General features: G+C 42.8%; 1 protein-coding gene across 2 annotated transcripts in view; it reads right to left on the reverse strand.

The window, feature by feature from the left end:
- The window catches only part of CDH23 (cadherin related 23), an 846,530-nt gene that overhangs the window by 579,542 nt on the left and 250,971 nt on the right, over positions 1-16,017 (reverse strand). The window lies entirely within an intron of this gene.

Genomic DNA, 16,017 nt, shown 5'->3' on the forward strand with positions numbered 1-16,017 from the left:
TTAAATTTTATTCTCTGCTAGGATGAGGATTCTGTTCAAGTGAGAGAGATCTCTGGCCAGGCGTACACATTTAATAACAAAATGCCTTCAAGTTTGAAAGCAGAACTTTGTGCTCTTGTTGCTGGAGGCTGAAGGGCTATAATTTACATGGTATGGTATACAAGATTTAAAAAACCCTCAGAAGAGGGGCTTCGTACAATCATACCAAATTTCTACCCTCTCCCTCCATCACACTTTCTTAAAACAAGAAGGGAAGATTCTTTCTTTCTTTCTTTCTTTCTTTCTTTCTTTCTTTCTTTCTTTCTTTCTTTCTTTCTTTCTTTCTTTAAGGGCCTTTCAAACTGATAATGTTCAGCAACTACAAAGTGCTTTTTGAGTGTTCAGCTTCAAGATGCTTCACACATTCACTCAATGAACCAATATTAACAAACAGGTACTAACAAGAATAAGGTCAACAGAGACAAATGTAAAGTCCTAAATTTGAGTAAGAAAAATCAAATGCAGAAATATAGGATGGCGGAGCCCTGGCTTAGCAAAAGTACATGTGAAAAGTACATGTTGAACCTGAGCCAGTAGTGTGATGCAGCTGCTAAAAAAGCTAATGCAATCCTACGATGCATTAAATAGAGGCACAAGGAAGTAATAATTCCACTCTATTCTGCATTGGTCAGACCTCATTTGGACTCCTGCGTCCAATTTGGGGCGCCACATTTTAGGAAGGTAATGATTAGACTTGAATGGGTTCAGTGAAGGGCAGCAGAGATGGTGAGAGATCTGTAAACTTATGAGGAACAGTTGAAGGTGCTGGGCATGTTTAGCCTGCAGAAGAAAAGTCCAAAAGAGAATACGATAGCCATCTTCAAATTTCGGAAGGGCTGTCATATAGGAGGAGTGGATTTGTTCCTTTTGGTGGCAGGACTAGAGCCAATGGGCTGAAATTACAAGGAAGCAGTAACTGGAAAAGTTAATGAACATTTTAACTAGTCAAGGTTAATAGTTACTCATCTTAAAAATTACGTTAAACATTAAATTGATAGATTTTGTAATATTTTTTCAAAAAAAGTTGAAAATTCCATAATGCCATTTTCGACTAGTTGAAAGTTAATTAAAGTTAATTAAGATAAACTAACTAGTTAACAAATTAAGCTGATTGCAGAGAAATATGTGAACATGATTAATTGCCTTTTATCATCGTGCTTTTTTAAAAGAAAAAAACTGAGATATACATTCGTGAGTTTCTTTTTCATAAGCCCACAGAAGCACACTAATGTACTCAGAAGTCACCCTATCTTAAATTGACTGTCATACAATTTTGGAATAATCAAAACAATAATGGATAACACTCAATAAAGAAGAGTGATTCTAAGCATGTGCAAAAGACTGTGGAGCTTTACAGCATGAAGTTGGAAGGGGGACTTTGAAGGCTGGATTAACTGAGCCAGGAAGTGGCAGGTGGTGTTTTTAAAAGGAATTTTTGATGGGGGGGGGTTAACACAAAAGGGCACTTTTATATCATGCCAAGAAGCACTTTTAACATACATTTTAAAGCACACATTTATTTCAATAAATATTGTCATACATATATTTTAATATGAAATTATTGTAATTCAAGGGCAAAGCATTTAATATTTATTTTAAAATGTCCAAAATGCTGAATGATTTTTGGTGGGTTTTTATTTAATTTAATGTATTTATTTATTTATTTATTTACTTAATTTATTTACTAGCACAATTTCACTAGACATAAATCTCTGGTAGAAAAAAACAGGTTTTTAATTGTAAACCACCCTGAGCCATTTTGGAAGGGCGGTATACAAATCAAACAAACAAATAAATAAATAATAACAGCTGAAAAATTGAAAAGTGAAAAAGGTAACAATTTAGCATTATAACTAATTAACTGGAGACCCTTGGGGATATCTGCCCGGGAGCAAACAGGCCTTTTGCAGGAAGGGGATAGAAGCAGAAATCACTTCCCCCTTCTTGCACGCTGGGCTGCAGAGTAATGCTACAATGCAACTGGTATCTTGGCTCCTGGCAAGCTGCAGAGAACATGGGCTAGTATCATTTGTCTGCTAGTGGTTTTGCAAATTCCCACTGCTAACAGAGGAAAGAATGACATAACATGAGATCCATGCTGCCATAGATGAGTCACAAAAAGTTTGGCTGTTGAGGCAACTCTCCCCAAAGTCTTGAACTTCAAACTTTTACTTAGCTCAGGCTTCCCCCTCACCGCCCACTTCTGCTTCTATTGTGTTTTGTCAATATAAAGTTTGGATTTCTGGCAAAGGACTCAGGATGAAAGAAATCAGAGCAGGTAATTGCTGCGTGAAAATGACAGCACAGCGATTTACACAGACAAAAATGGGCTGCGGAATACCAAGAGGCAGCCAACTGCAGAGAATCAATACCTCCCAAGAGGTAGGATTATTAGGGAGAGAAAGGGGCTTGAGAGATCCATAAGTGCCTGATGACTGACTATTTCCAAAAGGCCATCAGCTGAATGAGAAATACCTTCACATACCTCCTTTGGATAAAACGAGGCAGAGCAAGACCTCAGTACTTTGGCACTTGCACCTTTATGAATAAGAATCAAGAAGACGCCGCCATCCAACCTCCCACCCACCCCTACCACCAAAATGTATTTCCTACTCAGGAAATTCAGTCTACCATCCTCACCACATTGGCCCTTAGTATCCTCAAACACTCTGCCAGATCATCATGAAAAAGGCATATTTGTACTATGTGAAATAAAAGAGCACAATGAGGGAGATACAAGAAACATTTTATTTATCTGTATATTGCCTTTGGCAAAGGCCTCTCTCAAGTGGTTTACTGACAATCTAAAAAAACAAAATAATTTTTTATTATTTATATATTTGACGTATTTATATCCCGCCCCAAACTTGCATCTCTGGGTGGCTCACAATATAATACAAGTTACAACAAAATAAAAAGGCTAAAACAACAATAATTTAAAATTTTAAAAAATGTTAAAAACTCTCAAAACCTCAAATGTAATACTGCGCATGGAGGCCAGCCTCATAAAGGTCGAATCTCGTGCCTGGCTTTTAATAATTTATTTTTGGCTGAGAGTCCACCTATGTCCGGTGGGCCTAATTCCTCAGTTTCTATCGTTAATTCCACAACCGCAGTGGTGCACTGTAGTTAGTAAAAAGCTTGCTGCTTTAGGAATAGACCCAGAACAATTGCTGGAGTTAGACTTGGCAAATGCTAAAAGAATAGTAAAACAGTGTTTGACAGATATTGAATTGCAAAATAACTGGGCCTCCTTAACAGAATTCTATAAAGGAGTAAGAACTAGATGGGATCTTTCACCAGCAAACTATTTGTCCCATATTACACTCAGCAAATTCCGGTGGGCATTTACAAGAGCAAGAACAAATTCTTTTCCCTCTGCATTATTAGCCGGGAGATACAATGGTGTTCCCCTGGAAGAACACTACTGTAGATGCAGCAGTGGGGAAATAGAATCCATTGAGCATATTCTATTATCCTGTAAAATACATAGGCAATCGAGGGAGCACTTAATTTTACCTCTGGTCTGTAAACAGCTGGATCAATCTGCTGAACAACATGTTAAATTTCTACTCTCTGATGAGGATGTTTTAAATTTTAACTCTGTAGCCAAATTTTGTTATATTGCTTTTAAGATGTATAATGAGAACCTGTAGAGTTTCTTATAAATCTGTTTTGCCTTTTGCATGTATGGATTGTTTGGTCTAGGACCGTAAATAAAACTTGACTGACTGACTGACTCTCAAAACAGTATCTAATTAAAAGGCTGCATGAAAAAATGTGTCTTGACAGACCTTTAAAAAGTTGTCAGAGATGGGGAGGCTCTTATTTCAGCAGGGAGCGCATCCCAGAGTCTCGAGGCAGCAATGCAAAAGGCCTGCCCTTAGCAGCCACCAGATGAGCCGGTGCCAAGTGCAGACAAACCTCCCCGATTATCTCAATGGACAGTGGGGTTCATAGTTAAGAAGACATTTTCTTAAATACCCTAAGGGGTACCCCTGCTAACTGGGCAAAGAGGTACATGTTTAATGTGGTGATTCTCTTTATTTAGCAGGGGAAGAGTAACTGGCCCTATCTAGCCCCAGCACAGTAACTCCAGTGGCTGTTGGTGGTGTCTATCTTAGGGTTCTTTTTAGATTGTGAGCCCTTTGGGGACGGGAACCATCTTTCTTCCTTCCTTCCTTCCTTCCTTTCTTTCTTTCATTCTCTATGTAAACCACTTTGGCAACATTTTTTGAAAAGCAGTATATAAATTGTTGTTGTTGTTGTAAGCTATTTAGGGCTTTATAGGTTATAAGCAGCACCTTGTATTTTGCCCTGAAACTTAACAGCAGCCAGTGTGGCTCTCTCAGTATTGGATTTCAGACTGTGGTTGCTGATGGTATTTAAAGCTGCGCCAGGCCCAATATAAATAACACCCAAGAAATGGTTACCAAGAAAAATCTGGCAGTAGGTGACAGTACCAGGTGGGTGGGGCTTCTCCTTCTTTGGGTCCCAGATGTACGAGCAGCCCCTGGCTGCCGTCTCTTCTCTGCAGCAAGAAGAGATTTACTAAATGGCGGCAAGGACATGATCAAGTAAGTTCCTCTACAAGCTTGTAACTTAGCCTTGCTAAGGAATGTTGGGAACCTGACTAAAACAAACAAACAACAAACAACACAACAACAACAACAACAACAAAAGTCTCTAATGCTTCCACTGCTACAGAAAGCTACTATCTGGTGAAGGAAGGTGGAACCATAGTCAACCTAGGCTGTGCCAGCAGCACTGGTTGCCAATCTGCTTCCAGACCAATTCAAGGAACGAGTTTTAACCTTTACAGCTTTGAATGTATTCTCATACCTTAAGGACTATTTCTCCGTGAATGAACCTTTTTGCTTACTGAAATCCAGTCAACAGGCTTCACAATCCGCACCATCTTCACAGCAAATACAAACAGGAACAGCTTGGAGCCAGGCTTTTACAGTGGCTACTCTAAAGCGGTTGAACCTTATCCTGGTGGAGGTTAGGACAGCTACTTCTCTAGCTTTCCCCCCACCCCCTAAACGGGTTGTAAGGCTCTCTCTCACTCTTTTTGGCCTATTTGTTTTTTAACTGAAGCCCTTTTTGGAGGTTGCTTAGCTATACTGAGACTATTGATTTTTAATTTACTTATGTTGTTATTGTAAACTGCTTTGAGCACCAGAAAAGCCATATACAGTAGTCCCTCGACCTACGAACTACTCGACAACCAACGTTTTCGACTTACGAACACCAAAAAAGACCGGAAGTAGTTGGCGGTTTAGATATGGCTTCCTCAACTTACGAATTTTTAGATGTGGTTTCCTCGACTTACGAGTGTTTCCAGACCTCCGTGGGTGTGCTTTTCGACCTACGAAAATTTCGACTTACCAACGTCCATTCAGAATGGATTAACTACGTAAGTCGAGGGACCACTGTAAAAGTATTGAAAGCAGTAAATTTATAAAACAGCATTTTAAAAGCTGTTTCCTAAAATGGCATGTTGCAGGTGCATTGTCTAAAACTACATGTTTTATTTGTTTTCTGTGCTTCTTCACTCTGGGATCCATGCACATTATTGTCACTTAGTAGTCATTTTCTAGAGGGTGGTGTCCATGTACATACCTGCCGTCACAGTTTAAATTTAGATTGTGGCAGAGCAAGTCTTGCTTTTTCAGAAAATGTAAAGATGCTATACAGTACTAAAGGCTGCAATTTGAATGTGTATCAAACCATTCATATGTCCTGGGTGCCTACAGTTTTTTGCCACAGAGTGACTGTTTCAGGGATCACATTTTTAAGTGTACATTTGAAAATGTCAAGTGTGAAGGCATCAAACATGTTTTTTTGTTTGTATCATAGAACGCACAAGCCAGGATTGGCTTCAGTTCCGTCAAATGTGCACTTGTTGTGATTGCTGCTGTGTAATGTGTGAAATGGCCTACAAAGTCAGCTCATGGGAGCATAATTCCACCTTCAGTTTGAAGGATATCTACCATCCTTAAACCTTGCCCTATACCTTCCCCCCACAACACCAAGCTATTTCCTGAAAACTAAGCAGCAGCTGGCTTCTGACTTAGTGGTAGAGTTTTGACAGAGCAGAATGGCCCATCTACTCAGCTGATATGAATCTTGAGATATATATATTTTAAAATATTGAATCTCAGCTGTGAACTCATGTGTGTAGGAAATGATGGGTTAACATGCCCCATGTGTATATTATAACATGTTCATAAATGTGTTCTGTGGTAATGCCAGAGGTTCAGCTGCATGAACACCTGCTCTTCTGCTGTTTAACACGAGTGCAAACAAAAATTAAATCTTTCCCTGGGAGAAATGGGACTGGGTGGGAAGGAGAAGGAAAAATATTCCAAATGCCAGAAGGGAAAGAGTTTGCACTGAATGCCTTTAGAGTTAACAGCAACTCCCCCCACCCCACAGAGGCAGATAAAGAGCGGTATCTCTAGTTTTTGCATCACTTCATTCATCAGATCTGACAAGCACCTAGCAAACAATTAGCAGAGAGAAAAATGGGTGGGTTAGAGACTTGGCTTGTCAGGAAAGGGAGAATATGAAATCTATTTCTCACTACTTGTTGATATTTTTGGTCTAATTCCAGCCTAGCTACTGGAAGACCATAGAAAACCAAACGTTCCATACAAAAGGTACTCCACCACATAAGAAACATTTCCTTAACCTCACAAACCCAGACTTATTCTTAAACGGTCTTCCCCACCCAGCCAACACACACTCTTTCCTTTTGTATATTCTGAAAGCATATTGAAATATGCTTAAGGTGTTGTGTTGGAGTGCTTTGTTTTTGCCATGATATGGCAAGTATCATGTCTCCTTTGAAAGCAATGTTTAAAAAACAGAGTGTGATGACCGTTGTGTACTCTCTTGTTTAATCTTTAACAAACAGCTCCAGAGCTGTAAATTATATTAAGGTCTTTAATAACAACATATTTACTAAGCCTTTTGTTTTCTACCAGTCTCTGAATCTTATTATTATTCAGGCCACATTCAGACATTGCACAAAACTGCTGTTACAGGTGGCCAGGAGTCAAATAACTGTGTGTCTGAATGCGTGAAACTGCAGTTTTGACCCGAACTCAAACTGAAGTTTCAGTTACAAACTCCAGTTTGAACACTTGGTTTGAAGCGAAGTTCGCTGCTTGGGCTTCTGGTTTGTGGTTGCCTCCCTTATGTCTGAATGCAGAACTGGAGTCTGGAGGTAGCCTTCCCTGGAACTGGAGTTGAAGCAAGGAAGCTCCTCCCTTTATCCGTTCTGATTGGCAGCCGCAGCTTTCCATCAGAGAAGGAAGCCCAGCAGCCAGTTCCCTCTCTTCTCTGCAGTCTCGCAGACTGCAGAGATGAGGCCAGTGCTTATGTCTGAATTCAGACATGGGAGCAGTGGGGAGAAACTGGGGCTCCTGGCTCTGTATTGTCTGAATGCAGCCTGAGTCTGTCTGTGCTGTTACTTCCCATTTCTGCTGCCATTTCCTGTTTCTGCTGCACAGACTGGTGGGATCTGTAGTATTGCAGGAAACTCTAAGCAGCTACACTACATCCCTCCCCTTTTAAACAAACAAACCTAAACACTGTCCAGCTTTAAAAACATTTTTGAAAGATAACACTTCTTCCTACATGCTGCCCGAACCTACATAATCATGTCCTTAAATCTAGAAGCTCTTGTAACTACTCACCAATTCTTGTTTTCACTGTTCTCAGAGAGTTGGTCAGTGTCCTACATCACAGGAATACGCAAATCTGAGTTGCTAGAGAATGCTAAATCATCGCATTTTGCTTCAGATGGAACTTTTAGAGGTTTGACATTCCTAATCAAAACTCTGCCATATTGAGCGTATCTTACTTGTTTGTTATTTCTCCGTGTAAACCGCCCTGAGCCATTTTTGGAAGGGCGGTATATAAATCAAATGAATGAATGAAAAGTTCAAAGGAAGAATCTGATTTGCTCCCAAGGACAACATAGTGTACATATCTGTGTGCTGGTTGAAGTTTGTCACCTGCAGTATTGTTAGCAATATACACCAGAACCCCAACTTGAAAACTATGGCCCTTAACCCTATGGGTGGTATCAGCTTAATGTTTCATCTGGTACCAGAACTGTTGGTGCTGGTCCCTAATGTGAATCATACACCATTCTTTGACTGTTAGGCCAGAATGTTTAGTACGAATATCATGTGACAGAAGCAATCTGGCTGGTGTTTCCTGTGAAGCCCTATGTGGAATAGAACAATATGCTATTAGAATATTTGACAATTCTGTTTTCCAGTTTCTCTCTTCACAGTAGGGGTTTGCACAAAACGTGTTTGTCTAGTTCGGTTCAAATCTGAACTGGACTCTAACCAGACTGGGCATGTTCGGTTTTTTGACACCACCCCCCCAAACAGGCTTGAATGTGAGACGGTTCGGGGGTTCTAAGGTGTTTTTTTTTTTTAAATTTAAGGACTCACTGCTGGGTCTGGGGGTTCTGCCCCGGTAGGGCCCTGCCTTCTCCCCTTCCCCCGCTGGCTTTCCTCTGCTCTTTAAAGGGCTGTTTTGGGCCATTCCGGCCCTTCCTCTGGTGACGGTGGCCATTTTGAAGGCCACCACACATGCACCCTGGCCCCTAAGGCCACACAAATGGCCAGGGTGCATGCGTGGCAGCCTTCAAAATGGCCACTACCACAGGAGGAAAGGTCGGAGTGACCTGAAAACTGGTCAAAATGGCCCTTTAAAGAGTGGGGAAGGTCAGCGGAGGGAGATGGCAGAGACCCTGCCACATCAGCACCCCCGGACCCAGCATGAGTCCTTAATTTAAAAAAAGAAAAACCCCAAACCTTAGAACCCCCCAACAGCTCCAAGCTGGCCTTGGGGGTTCGGCTGGAGGTCAACCCAACCCAGTTTGATGGCAAACAGGTGCGACGTCAAGCTGGTTCGCACATTCCTAACTGCCTGGAGAATTTTCTTTAAATATAGATGAAAACATTCTGTTCTCCCATCACGTTTTGGATAATGGATATGTTTCATACCACAAGAGTTCTGTTGTTAGCAATGTTTTTCTGCTGGCTGCCAGGAGCCCCCTCGTTTGTGTTTGAGTCTCCAGGCTTGGAGATCTCACTCTTGATATGCTCAGGAGCTTTACAGCATTGTGAGCTCTCAGTTTGTTTATTTATTTATTTGTTTGTTTGTTCAATTTTTAGACCGCCCTTACAAAATAGCTCAGGGCGGTTCACAAACATCAAAGACCCTTTAAAACAATTTAAGAGCACTGGAAGGCCAGGCTGAACAGGTAGGTCTTTAGGGCTCTCCTAAATTCCAGTAAAGAATTAAAATTACGGATGTCTGCAGGGAGCGCATTCCACAGTCCACAGTTTATGGCCCATGGGGACAGGCCACTTAGCTATAGCAGGCCAGTCGCTCCTTCTGGGGGAGTGTAACCCCATTCAGCACAGGGAGATCTCATCCCTCAGATTCTGAGCCCCCACAATGAGCACCTCCATCTTGCTTGGATTCAGTTTCAATTTTTTATCCCTCATCCAGCCTATTACTGCCTGTAGGCAGGCATTTAGAGAATGAGTGCCATTTCCTGTAGATGAAAAGGAGAAGTAGATTTGGGTGTCATCAGCATACTGATAGCACCCAGCACCAAATCTCCTGATGACCTCACCCAGAGGTTTCATGTAGATATTAAAAAGCATTGGTGACAGAATGGAGCCCTAGGGGACTCCATATAACAGCTCCCATCTTGAGGAGCAACTGTCACCAAGCTCCACCATCTGGAATCTACCAGAGAGATAGGAGCGGAACCACTGCAAAGCAGTGCCCCCTATCCCCAACTCCCCCAGGCGATCCAGAAGGATACCATGGTCGATGGTATCAAACGCTGCCAAGAGATCCAGAATAACCAGCAAAGTCACACTCCCTCTGTTGATTCCCCGGTAAAGGTCATCCATCAGGCTGACCAAGGCTGTCTCAACCCCATAGCCAGCCCTAAAGCCAGTTTAGCAATAGCAATAGCACTTACATTTATATACCGCTCTATAGCTGGAAGCTCTCTAAGCGGTTTACAATGATTTAGCATATTGCCCCCAACATTCTGGGTACTCATTTTACCAACCTCGGAAGGATGGAAGGCTGAGTCAACCTTGAGCCCCTGGTCAGGATTGAACTTGCAACCTTCTGGTTACAGGGCAGCAGTTTTACCACTGCGCCACCAGGGGCTCTATTTGACATGGATCTAGATAATCAGTTTCCTCCAAGACTGCCTGGAGCTGGTCGGCCACCACCCTCTCAATCACCTTGCCCAACCAAGGGAGATAGGAGATTGGCCTGTAACTGTCCATCACTAAGGGATCCAAAGAAGGCTTCTTTATGAGTGGTCTAATCAAACCCTCCTTCAAACAAGGGGGCACCCTACCCTCCCTCAGTGATGTGTTTATGATATTAACAATCTCCCTGCTAGACAGAAGCAGCCAAGTCGGGCAAGGATCCAGAGAACACGTGGTAGGTCTCACCGCCCCAAGCAGCTTGTCCACATCCTCAGGAGTCACAGATTGAAACTGATCCAATCTAATACTGCAAGAGGGATTGCTGGCCACCTCCTCCACAGAACCTGCAAAAACAGTGGAGTTTTTGTCATCAGCCTGAATACAGGAGATCTTGTTTGCAAAAAAACCCATTAAAGACATCACAGAAGAACGACCCCAGGGACTGATCTGAAGTAGAAGGAGCAGAAATCAAACTCCTCACAACCCGGGATAGCTCTCCTGAGTGCAAACCTGCAACCGCAATGCGCGCAGACCAAAAGCTCTTTTTTGCCGTATGCACCGTGACCACATAACTCTTCAAATGGGTGACATGCTGTATCCTGTCAGATTCGAACCGAGTTCTCCTCCACTTGCGCTCTAGTCGCCTACCCCACTGCTTCAGCCCCCGCAACTCCTCAGTATACCAAGAGGCCATTTTTGCAGCAGGTCGGAAGGGACGCTTAGGAGCAATCGTGTCTACTGCCCTGATGAGTTCCCTGTTCCAGGTTCCCATCAGGGCATCGACAGAATCACCAGCCACACAAACGTCAAAATCCTCCAAGGCCTTTTGAAATCCCACTGGGTCCAGCAGCCTTTTCGGACGGACCATCCTAATAGGTCCACCACCCCTGCAGGGGTGGATTGCAGCTGTGAGACCAACCTTAACCAGGTAGTGGTCCGTCCATGACAATGGGGAAACCCCATTGAAGTCACCCATTATTGCCCTGCATCTCCTTGATGCCACCCTGATTTCCTGCTGCAACTCCAAGTCACTGTCAGCATTTTGATCCAGTGGGCAATAGCACAACCCCAGTAGAACATTTCCTTTCAGGCCTTGTATTGTCACCCACAGGGTTTCTGTGGAGGACTCTGGTCCTCCTAGGTTTTTTACCTTGTTAGATTCTATCATTTCTTTAACATACAGTGTTACTCCACCTCCAAGGTGCCCCTCCCTGTCCTTTCTGTAGAGTTTATATCCCACTGGTTCTGATTGTTCCACCATGTTTCTGTTATGCCCACTATATCTATTTCTGTGTTAGCAACCAAGCACTACAGCTCACCTATCTTGGCTCGGAGGCTTCTGACATTGGTATATAAGCACCTATACTCTGAATCTCTTCCCTGATGTCTGCTATCTTTGTGTCCTGGTTGTGTAATGTATCCTTCGTTTTTTTCTGACAGACACAAGCAAAACGCCCCAATTTTTCACAACATAAGCAAGTAGCATTCAGGGCTTGAAAGAAAGGAAGACAGTGAGCTTGCTCTCTTTTTTCTTCTTTATTTTGCTCTCTGATGCCTTGTAAGACTTAGACATATGACTTGGCTAGAGTCAGGAGTGGCCTAAAAGTCATGTGTCAGTATCTATCAAAACACTTTCAAATGATGTAAACAAACTTTTTTCAGATCTTGTGAATTTTTGGGTCTTGCTTAGAATTCCAATTCCATTTTGAGCTAAGTGAAGGAAAGTAGCCACCTAATGAATCCTATATACAGTTTAATATTTTATGCAGTTTCTACCTATCTATAATAAGCTTTTATATAAGTTTCTTTAATCTAATGAGTATTATGACAGCACTCATGGTTATATAGATTAATGTTACTTTGGGGCACTCAGGTGATCCAAAACAAACAACTTGGTGGTGGCAGATCAGGAGAAATAGATGCAAGTTAAGATGCTGTACAGGCTTGGACAGAGTGTTTTACTCCTTTGCAAATGCAGTGGGGCAATGACAAGCAGTTTTTTAAAAGGAGGTACAAATCGTATAGGGTAGAGAATACATGAGCCAGCTGGAGTGGTTTATATCATCTGTGGGCTGAATACTCACTATAATTTTTGAAATCTTCACCCTAGATATGGAAAATAGGTGATAGCTTTACAATAATTTCAGCTTTCAGTGTTTAAATCATTCTTTTATTGTCCCAACTATTGGGCCTGCAGCAGCCAAATTTGCAATGGTGTTTTAGAAGCTTTAAAAAGTTTTAAAAACACAAAAATGACTATCAAATGTTAGCGATGTCAAAGGAATGGAAATGAAAATTGGCAGGAATGTCCTCCTGCTAGCTTTACATAAGGAACATAAGGTTCTTATGTTCTTATGTTAACATTTTAGACTGTTTAGCCATTCATCAGAGGTGTTCTTTCCCACAGACCTTGGAGATCTGCTTTGTGGCCTTTCTCGGGGGGCCCTCCAAATGTTCGGTTGGGGGCCTCCCCAGAAGCCTGCCTTCACCCCACACCCACTGATCTTTGCAATTTTCACTGCCATTATTTGCGCAGCCGGCAGGGGGTGGGGGTAGGGTGAGCTGAGCAGGCCTCCCCAGCTCCCAGCTCTGTGACACGCTGCTGCAGTCTTATAAAAGATCTCCTGTGGGAAGCATGGAGCCCCTTCTCTTGCTCGCAGCCCATCCCCGCCGCTGCCTGACCTTGGGCTGAACTAGATTCTACTTTGCAGAGGCGCTCATACCCCTGGACTTCTGGGCCGAAGTCCAGGGCCTCCACAGCGCCTGGGGCCCCTCAAAATCCTCTTTAATCTGTCCTGGGTGTTGTGGTCACCCAGCCAAGCATGATGATGCTTAATTTGAAGGGGACGGGGGGGGGCTCCAAAGGCCTTTAGGTCCAGGCTCCAAAATTACCGAGGTTCATCTCTGCTGCTTTGCAACTGACAATTGGACACCTGCTTCAAGCTCCACCAGCAGCAGCCATGCCGGACTCAGTGAGAAGCTGCTGCTGCTGCTGCTGCTGCCTGGCTCTCCTACTTAGCTGCAACCAGGTGCCTCTCTTGCAGGCTGCCTGTCACTTAACAACAAGGAAGTGAGCAGCGGAATCTCTTCTATCCAGTGGGAGAGGGAAAGAAGTCGTGAATGGGAGCCAGGGATGGAGGGCAGCTTTCCAGGCTGGGTGTTGCATCTTCTCTTGTTGGTGGCTGATGCCAGCGTCTGCCTCCCTGAATCGAGAGTGTTGAGGAATCATGCCCTCCAAGGCTCCCTCTTTATCTTTCTTGTACAGAAGAGCACACCCCCTGGGTTTTCCTTTGTCTCCAAACTGTCAAGTGGCAAATCACTAAATTAAATCAAGGCGTTTTGTGGGCTGCAAAAAGTCTCAACGCGAGAATGCTTGCCGCCAAAGTCAGAGGGAAACGATCGGTTCATTGAAGCCTGGGGAGAGGAGCAGAGAACTTGTTAAGCTGAAGAAGAATGACATTTACGGGCTGCAATTTGCGAAGAGCTGGAGGGCAGGATGGGAAATGGGGTGGAGGAAACAAATGAGCCTTTCGGGTTTTATTTAAAGTAGCAGAGCATAATACTGGGTGGAGAGGGCAAGGTTTCAGGTGAGAGATGCCTTGTGAATGGAGGGGCGGGGGGGGGAGAAGAGATGCTATCAAAGCAGAGGGTGGAACTTGGTGGTGGTGTTTGGCAGCTTCCCTGCATGGCAGGAGGCCGCTTCCCTCTTCCCCAAAGCTTTGGGGTCTGGATGCAAGTAAGTCCCCCTCCAGGCTGTGCAAATGGCTGCAAAAATTGCAAAGAGAGTGTCAGGGTGGCGGCATACAAATTCTGGCAGGCTTTATTATTATTTTTTAAGGGAGAGCCTCGTGGTGGTGGTGGGGGCTCCAAAATGACCTAGGTGCACCACTGCCATTCACCACTGCAGTCAATCATCAGGGGGCTTACTGAGACCACCCTATAACTGTGGGTATTGATCACATCATTTTAATTATATTGAATTTTTTTTGCTTTGTAACTATCAAAAGTGAGGGGGGGGAGAATAAAAAAAACCTCTCTAGCTTTGCGGAGTCCTAGGCAGGCTGCCAGAATCCTCTTTTTAATTCACCCTTCCAAGAGAATATTCTGGGAGAGTAAAGTGGAAAACCTCTCCCTCCAAGAAAGGCTTGAGCAGAGGGTTTGTTATTAGGGCAGGACCCAATAAGGAGTAAAACGCTTTAACAACAAGGATTTGTTAATAATTGGGTGATAAGGAAAACTATAGAGGCAACACAGTAGCTGCTTCAAGTAAAACCCCTCCTCAGTAACTACAAGAACCATGCAGTCAGATCCAAGCACTTAAACAAAAATAAATTCCCTGATACGTCTAGCTAAACTGGTCCCTATCCTTCCTCTTACTTCCAGGTAAGGAACTCCCAGTTGAGTCCCAGACCAAGGCTGTTAGACTCTCTTTGCTTTACAGAGTATTTTCTGATCAGACCTCCTTCACAGGCCACCACAGGCCACCAGGGAAGAACTGAACTCTAACAAACCCCTCCCCTACTTCTCTATAGGCTGTTGTCCAGTAAACCATGCCCCTCACTCTGGGTTTGGAGAGGTCCACTTTCACTACTATCACTACATGCCCAGACAATAATTTAATTTTTAGCTGTTATTCTATGGTGTTTGGGCATTTCTCACCAAGCCTGTTTATATTGTTACAATTTTACTATGGTTTTATTTCTTCTTGTAAGTTGCTTTGGAATTCCATGTAAAAGCAACTTTAAAAAAAAAACCACCCCAAAACAAATCATCACTATTTGCCCCTAATATGTGTTGTTGTTTTTTAAAGATAGCATATAAATTTGATCAGCCTACCTTTGTGGCAAATGCATAGCCTGACTAACAAGTTGTGCAAAAATGACTATACTATATTAGGATTCTGTTATGATGAAATCATAACAGAAACTATTGACAAAGTCCACCCATGATATGTTTGTGTACTTTTAAGTGCAGAGTTTACAAACATGAACAATTCATAAAATTAAAGGGGTGGCAACCCAATGCTAAGGCAAGTAAGTAAGGTGGAGCCAAGAGGCAGAGGGGTGGCAATACAGGGATGAAACCTCCCCAGCGAGATATAAGGGATATGAGGGATATGAGTGTCCATGCAGACATTAGGGAATCAGCATAGTAAACTAACACCTTTTGTTTGTCAGTGGCTGAGAGAGGTAGAAAGAAGAAGAGAGTTCACATTTTAATGCCTGCTGAGAGTTCCAAAACATCTAAGGCTGGCCTTGGGGCTTATATTTTCAGAGTTTATCTGTTTGTACCACAAAAGCACACCTGTAGTTAGTTACAACTCTGGAAAAGCAAGCCAACCAAATTATGCTTAGAAGAAAATCTTAAATTCTTTTTTGAGCATAACGAAGAAATGAATCTCTGTTTTATCATAAGCCAATGTAGAACAGGGCCTTGATAGTACTATACTAGCAAAGCAGTATTCTACAAAAATAATATCCTTGCATTTGGCAAGGCTGCATTGTCTATCTCCAAAACACTGTTTTATGGCTTAAAAAAAAACATTCCTGAAGGAGCATTTCACATTTGCTAAAAACAAAAAACACACACAACTGAAACCATTACACTAGCTAATTAGGATTCAAGTGTTATTTCTTTTCTGCCCCTCTGTCAGACTCAGTGAAGGATTAAGTTGTGCGGCTTTTGTTTTGTTTATTACTTCTAA

Source organism: Hemicordylus capensis, chromosome 3, assembly GCF_027244095.1.
Source record: "Hemicordylus capensis ecotype Gifberg chromosome 3, rHemCap1.1.pri, whole genome shotgun sequence".
In the NCBI taxonomy this organism is placed as follows: Eukaryota; Metazoa; Chordata; class Lepidosauria; order Squamata; family Cordylidae; genus Hemicordylus; species Hemicordylus capensis.